The sequence below is a fragment of the Mustela erminea genome, chromosome 1 (genome assembly GCF_009829155.1).
Source record: "Mustela erminea isolate mMusErm1 chromosome 1, mMusErm1.Pri, whole genome shotgun sequence".
In the NCBI taxonomy this organism is placed as follows: domain Eukaryota; kingdom Metazoa; phylum Chordata; class Mammalia; order Carnivora; family Mustelidae; genus Mustela; species Mustela erminea.
In genome coordinates, this window is record NC_045614.1 from 93151737 (window position 1) to 93159963 (window position 8227).

Sequence of the window (8227 nt, forward strand, 5' to 3'; positions counted from 1 at the left end):
GAAGGAAGAATGGTGTCAAAAGAATCAGATATTTGCCATTTTTGTCCTAGGACAGCCAGAGATTTATGATCAAATCCAGTATGCAAACCACTGGAGAATGACATGAAACAGGTGTCTTCAAAATTCAAAATGTAGATAATTTTTAAAAGACTGCTTTTCCATTACAGGAGAAAGCAAGGTAGCCAGACTGTGCAGAGGTTCCTGTGTCCATGTGACTGAGACACTACTTCTCTTCACAGAATGTAGTCGTCTCCTACATACTTCAGCCACCACAAATCACCTCCCAGATTAAGGCAAGACATATAAGCCTGGAAGAGTGGCTAAGGTAATAAGGGACAGCCTGCCTGCTGGGGCATCAGGGATGCTTTAACTTGGCCCACTCAGTGCTAGTGGGAAGGCAGTGCAGCGGGAAGAAAGGAGCTAGCCAAGGATAGACAGGCAGGAATTCATCATTATGAACAAGAAAGATGAGAGATTTTCTTAAACACTCTTTCTTAAGAAAGTGTATCAGTCTGGATTACATTTGGCTGCATGCAATGGAAACCCTCCCCTCTCACAACAAGGAGTCCAAAAGTAGGCAATCCAATGTTACTGTGACAGCTTGAGGACCTTTCAAGGACTTAGGCTCCTTCCAACTCCCTACTCCTCTAGTTCCAGCTTGTGATTTTCATCCTCATGGTCACAAGAAATAGCTGAACCTCTGTGTTTCCAGACAGAAAGAAAGGGAAATGGTAAAGGGAAAAGGTAAATTGTTTCCATCATTGATCAGGAATAAAATAGGTTTCCTGAAAGTATCAGCCAGTAGGCTCTATTTACATCTCATTAACTAGAACTTAGGCCTTACATCCCATTAACTAGAACTCACCACCTCAAACCACAAATATAGCTTCTTAATTAGACATAATGCTGCCCTGCACTAACTGGGGATCTGTCAGTAGGCAAAAGAAGATGGATGTTGAGCAGATGACAAGCAATGTCTGCCACTGAGTGGATAGTCAGGAGTGCCAAGAGAGGAGCATCCATCTAGGTAGCCCAGTCAGTTAAGCATCCAATGAATTTCAGCTCAGGTCATGATCTCAGGGTTGCTAGATCAAGTCCGGTGTCAGGCTCCACCCTGGGCGTGGAACCTGCTTAAGATTCTCTTTCTCTCTCCCTCCGCCCCTCCTTGTCTTTCTCTCTCTCTCTCTTAGAAGAAGAAGAAGAAGAAGAAGAAGAAGAAGAAGAAGAAGAGGAGGAGGAGGAGGAGGAGGAGGAGGAGGAGGAGGAGGAGGAGGAGGAGGAGGAGGAGGAGGAGGAGGAGGAGGAGGAGGAGGAGGAGGAGGAGGAGGAGGAGGAGGAGGAGGAGGAGGAGGAGGAGGAGGAGGAGGAGGAGGTAGAAGGGAAAAGAGGAAAAGAAAAAGAAAAAGAAAAGAGTGCCAAGAAAAGTGAGAAATAAGAAAAACAGTAGAATAAGTCAGCCAAGATATAGGTAGGCTTCTAGTGAGTTGCTTATGAGGAGCAAGGAGTGAGAAATGAGAATACCAAGGCTATGATAAGAATTCTGCATTCTGGAAGCTTAGACCTATATATCTTAGCATATAGATCCACCCTGGCCACAAGCAACATAAACTGGTCATTGTGTCCCCCACCCAGCTGTATCAGCATATAGAGGACTTTCTCATCCCAGGGAAAGAGAGAAAGCAGAGTTGGTGAGCTGGAATGTCATGGCAATAGCCCATGTCTCCAAGAACTTCCTTTTTCCCTAGATAGTATCCTTGGAGACAGGCTTCAGGTCAGGAAGAGTATCACCTTGGAAGACATGAATGACATCAAAATGACAGAGGAACCAAAGCAGAGAGAATCATTAAACAGATATCTTCAAATTCTCCTTGACCTCTTCTTAGCCTCCTCAGACCCTTGCACCAAAGCACTCATGTGGCCAGGACAAGATCCGAAGCAAGGTTCTGCCAGTCCAGGAATGGGCTTCTCATGGTAGTCCTGGAGTTGGAAAGCCCACTGCAAAGTCTTCTTAAGGACCGTAGATTTCTCATCTCCTCTCTTGTTGTGGGAGCAAATATACAGCCTCATATTCTCATGCCCAGTGGTTCAAACAGCTCTTGGGCCTCCTGAACCACCTTAAGTATTTATGCATCAAGAAAAGAAAACACAAGCAGTGGTTTATTTTTCAAGAAACTGACAAAGGAGCATAACAGGCAAATATGAACTGCTGGGAAATGTTCTTCTGATTCCTTTCACAGAGATAAGAGGGACATAGGGTTGACTTCTTCATCCACACTCACCAGGAAAAGGACTCAAAATTAAGATCTCATCAAGCAGTGGTTTGTTTGCATATCCTTGATTCATTCCACCTCTCCAGTGTTCATTGCACATCAACTGAGTTTGCTGTGTACTTGACAATATGCTGGGGGCTACCAGATGGAATTCAGTTATGAGACTCCATCCTAGAGGAGTTACTCTAGGGACAAACCATTAATAGTAATGATGCCTTAGATACTTAGCATACACAGAGTGTTTGCAAATCCATCACCTCATTCGTTCTGCGCCACAGCTCTCCAAGGTGGTCTGAAGATACAGAATCATATGGTGGATCCACACTGCACAGATTTAAAGCCTGGCTCTGCCACTGACTAGCTGTGCGAACTTGGGCAAAGTTAATCTTTCTACACTTCAGTTTCCTCATCTGTACAATGGGAAGAGAAAGAGTTGCTGTCTAATAGGATTGTTGGGATGATTAGTTATTTCATTTGAAGCAGGTTCAACAGTCAACTTCTGCTATGTTAGTATTATGACTCCCATTTAATAGACTTAGGGACCACTTGGTGCTCAGGGTGGAATGTGAGAGATAAAGTACACTTATTCACCATCTTTTATGGGCAAAGAAACTGGACACACCATTCATCAGAAGTACAGTCCAGGCCAGTGCCTTACTCCTAAGGGTGACAAGCAGCAGGCCTAAAACCCTAGTCTGCTCCCTCTCGTCAAGTGTTTGAAAGTTCTAAGTCTAAAGGAAGCCATTGGGTGCCTGGGTGGCTCAGTGGGTTAAGCCACTGCCTTCGGCTCAGGTCATGATCTCAGGGTCCTGGGATCGAGTCCCGCATCAGGCTCTCTGCTCAGCAGGGAGTCTGCTTCCTCCTCTCTCTCTCTGCCTGCCTCTCTGCCTGCTTGTGATCTCTCTCTGTCAAATAAATAAATAAAATCTTTAAAAAAAATAAAAAATAAAAAAAAATAAAGGAAGCCATGCAGCGTGGCTTCAGAGTTCACATGGACTCCTAAACGCAGTTAACCTGCTGTGGTTACCTGTATGCATCATCTTGGCTAGCTCATGGTTCTATTTGGTCACATGCCAGCCTAAGTGTTGCTGCGAAGATATTTTTAAAATGTGGTTAAGATTTAAATCAGTAGACTGTGGATAAGGCAGATGATCTTCCATAATGTAGGTGGGCCTCATCTAATCAGTTGAAGGCCTTAAGAGCAAAGCCTGAGGTTTCCTAGAAAAGAAATATTCCTCTAACTGCAACATAGGAGCCCTGCCTGAAATTTCAGACTGCAATTTGAACTCAAGAGTACAACATCAACTCCTACCTGAATTTCTAGTCCACAGACCTGTCCTATAGATTTCAGACTTGCTAGCCCCCACAATCACATAAGCCAATTCCTTAAAATTCCTTATATTTTTTAATATATTTGTATGGCTAATACAGTGCCCTTCCTAAGGGGACAGGGCAGTCAGTGACTTAGCCCATCTCTTTCTTGTGCTCAGAATGCTGATGGTGATCTGTCAGAGAAGGGGCAACACCCATATGAAGCCCTTAAGAGGAGGGATTTTACAATGGGCTCTTAAGTCCTAAAATGAGGGATCATATCTCAGTCTGGAGGCCACATGGAGATTCAGATGATGTGAGTCCCAGACCAAGAGAAGACAAGCATGAAATTTACCCTTGGTTCCATGGGCAAAAGGAAGACATGGCATATTCTAAAGAAATGTTAGAAAGGAGATTTCAATAAGGAGAAGTGTAGCATCCATGTGCTAGGAAGTCTAAAACTAAGGGGCTCACCTTGGGAGGGACAGACATGTGGTATGAAGCAGTCAGAGCGTGGGACTGAGTCCTAAGAGAAGATGCAGAGAAAGAGGAGTGGAAAGTTAAGTCAAGTTTAGGCATCTCGTTGTTGAAGGGTTTGGGCATTTCCTTATTGAAGATAAAAGGATGTACACAGAGAAACAACCCCTGGAAATCTAGGACCCAGCAAGGCTAGAGATGTAAACTAAACTGTGGAAGTCGTGGTTTAAACCTCAAGAACGATGCACACACAGAGTACATATAAGAAAGAGCAGAGGACCTTAGTCACTCCCAGAGATAGAGGGCGAGGGAAGAAAAGATGTAAACTGTGATCTGAGAGGAGAGGAAATTGGACCTTGTGGTGTCACTTGAACTGGGAAGGAGACACAAGGATAGCATAGGAGTTGGCATCACAGGCACACTGCTATGCGTTATGACTTATTGGTCATTCACAAGTGCATTTGCATCTTAAAGAGTGTGGAAATTTCTGCAGTGAAGAAACTTGTTTCATTTGGTTTAGCACTGCTTTTCCCCAGCTCACTGGACACAGTACACTCCCTTACGGGATTCTCAGAGCACATTCACAATGCCTAGCAGAACCAGAATGATGTCCCAGATCCCCCAACAATAAATGCAGCGTTTTCCAATGTATCACACTGAATGCCTTGAACTCGGCAGGGGAACAGCATTATATAAATCTAAATGTCGGGAATGTTAAACATCCCAGACAGCTGGAGCTAGAAACAACCATGAGGTCAGCCCACATCTGGTCTGTCTCCAGAAGCAGGCTACCCATGGCTCCCACCCCCACCCCAGCCCTCTCAGGAAGAAGAGCAAAGAGATAAGTAACTCCTTGCAAACATTCTTCTCTTCTCCACTTCTGCTTTCTGCTTCTTCTCTCTCAGGGCTTTACTTGATGAATACACCATGTGCCTCAAATTATTTATTTCTCTTTCCAGCATTTCAACAATAGAGAGATTAGAGTACCACATTTTTAAACAGCAGACTCTTGAACACTAGAGGTCATAACCATTATGATTTGGGACAAAAGACAGGGCCAGGGACCAAAGGGGAAGCCTTGCACTAGAAAGTTCAGGTGAGTTCTGGGCATGCGCTGTAGCCCTTCACTTTGCTGGCTGCCTGGGTCTGGCTGGCCTGCGTGCATTCACCACCCACCTCACCCCACCACCTACCCAAGATGAAACAGTCCTTCCTGACTCCTTTTTCTTTCTAGTAGAAGTGGTGCCAACTTTTGTTGTCTGGAGGAAAGGACCTAAGAGCATGGACTTCACAGCCACCATCTATCCATGATAACCTACCCATGATCCTTATAGGACTACAGAGTGATTTAGAGGTACCTAAGAGAAACACACCTTGAAGACTCAGAAGAGACATCACAGTTTATTAACTACTTAGAGAAGGGGTCACAAACTATGACCACTGGGCCAAGTCTGGCTTGCCATTTGTCTTTTTAATAAAGTTTTATTGAAACACTTTATATATTACATATTGTCTGCTTTTACATATTATCTGTGGCTGCTTTTGCCCTACAAAAATAGTAGTGCTGAGTAGGTGTGACAGAAACCATATGGTCCACAAAGCCTAAAATATCTACCCTCTGGTCCTTTACAGAAAAAGTTTATTGACCCATGGCTCAGATAACATGGCTTAGAATATCCCCCTTGCCCTCATTCATTCTCTCTCTCTCTCTCTCTCTCTCTCTCTCTCTCTCACACACACACACACACACACACACACACACACACACCCTTCTCTCCTCCCATTGTTGTGCCCTGACTTAACTTTGCTTAAGTATCTCCCAGTCCCTGAGTGTCCCTGTCAGTCCTTACTTTTCCATCTCTGGCCCTCCCTGGGATGGTTTCCCTCTATTCCCTCCTGCCTTATCTGTTTCCATTAATAACTGATTATGTATAAACAAAGGCATGTTGTTTTCTCATTTGTTGAACTTACTGAGGGACCTGCTCTAATTATGAAAGTGAATGAGTAGGAGCTTTGTATTTCTCTGGGAAAAAAAAGAGAAAATCTAATTGCTCTTTAGCTCTGTGGTCCTCAGTGTTTTCCTGTTGTGGTTCAACAGCCCACGGTAGAAAGTTTCCTCCTACACACTTATCCCTATAGCTTTAAAATCATCCTTAAAGAACGTCATTGTGCATAGTCTTTAGTACCAGTTACCTAAGAAACAGTCAGTAGTGAACCTGAGATATTCTAGCCCACATCTGTAATCCAAGTTAGAAGACATTAATTGGAAGTATGATTCTGTAATACTTTGTCTAGGAGGGTTTCAGTCACTTGAGAGGTTTTTCACAAGTGAGCAATTATGGAGTCAAAGCAGAAATTCAGCAACAGTGGTTCCATTTATTGTAGAGCTCATCACAGTCTCACTTGTATAATAGTGAAACTGTGAGCAAATTGGGAACCAAGAGTCTATCTTACTTATTTGCATAACCACCCCACCCCAACCTATCCAAGGACCTTGCTTGGTAGCCAGCCCGGAGTGAAAATGAGGTACTGTCAATTAGAGCTGCTGCTTTGTGCCATGGATGTGTTGAGTGATTTGCATTCATTTTCCATTGTGACAACTACTTTGCTCAGAAGTTATTAGTCCCATCTCACATATGAGGAAATTAAAGTTCAGAGAAATTAAGTAGCTTGCCCAAGGCCTTATCCTTCCATGGCAACTGTGTCAGGGCTTTCTGATGGAGTCTGGCTCAAGTCCCTGCCTTTGGGTCCCCATGTCATGTCTGCCCTTGATGGCCTGACATTGACCCTTGCTTCCTCCCTCACACACACCCCAGTCTGTGCCCCCGCATCAGCTTTACTTCTCTTCACTTCTCTTCTATTCCACACTCTTGTCACTCCTGGTCTGGATCCTCAGAGAGATGGGTGCCTCTGGGTCAGCGAGGCAGAGCTGCTCAGCAAAGCACCACACCACTGTCCTGAGAGAGGCTATCATTGCATGCTCTTTGTCTACATTTCTGGAAGAAGGAAAAAGAGGGGCTGGAGTATCACCTTAGGAATCCCATCTGGGGACACAGCCTTGTGAGGTTTTCCCAGACCAGCTGAAAACAACATGGCTCCATTCTAACTTGGCCCATTCTTCTTTGACTTTTGGGCAAGATGGACATCCCAGGGACATAACAAATTCTGCCACTAAGGAAGTACCTCTGGGACATATTCTGCTTCCCAGGGGTTAACCTCACTGCTGCCACCCACATTCAGCCACCAAGCCATCCATGCCCTATATGAACGTGACCCTGATGATGATGTATCTTCCTACTCCCACCCCATCAGTTTTGCATAACCAAGGTCACATGGAGTCCCATGGTGGAACATCCCATTCAGGAACCTCACAGGCCCCCAGATGCTGGCAGCAGATATTTTTGAATGGAGGTAGGCAGTCTCCCCATCCACCACTGGCTTAGCTGCAACTAACACTGGTTCATGCCCAGTCTCCAAGGTGTTCTTCCTTCAAAACTGGCAGAGAATGCCACCTGCTCTCACACCTGCCATCTCCATGCCCAGAGAATCTGAAAATGGTTTACTGCTCTCATCAATCTGCATTCTTACATTCCAGAAGCTCATTTCAAGGTGGTGTTGCTGCCAGAGCCAAGCACTTGGGGTTCTGGCTGCAAAACCTGGCTTCCATCAGCAAGTGGATCTACCCCAACCAGTCAGTAGCTACCAGCCCTCCCTTCCCCTGTCCTTCCCACCCCTTGTCTACAGAAGAAGCAGAGAAGGTAAATTTGGAAAGAATTTCCAAATCACCTAATGGTGGGGTTTTAAACATAAGATCCACAGATAGACTTCCAAGAGTTCACGAGTCTCCTGAAGCTATATGGAAAAAACTACCTACACACACATATACACAGTTGTATACTCTTCTGGGGCAACCGTCCATAGTTTTCAATGGATTTTCAGAGGAGTTTATAGCAAAATAAGAGATAAGAATGAGCAATTTAATAAGGTCTCCTCATTTTATGGATACAAAAACTCAGATCCCAAAGCAAGCTATAAGACTTCTGATTCACCAAAGATCCCCAGCTGTCTTTCCTTTCCCTTTTTATTCCTACTTTGATGTCAAAAAGGGATGCAACAAGATCTGAGCAGAAGCTCTTCCTTCCAGTAAGGAAGCTCCTGAACCCTGATAT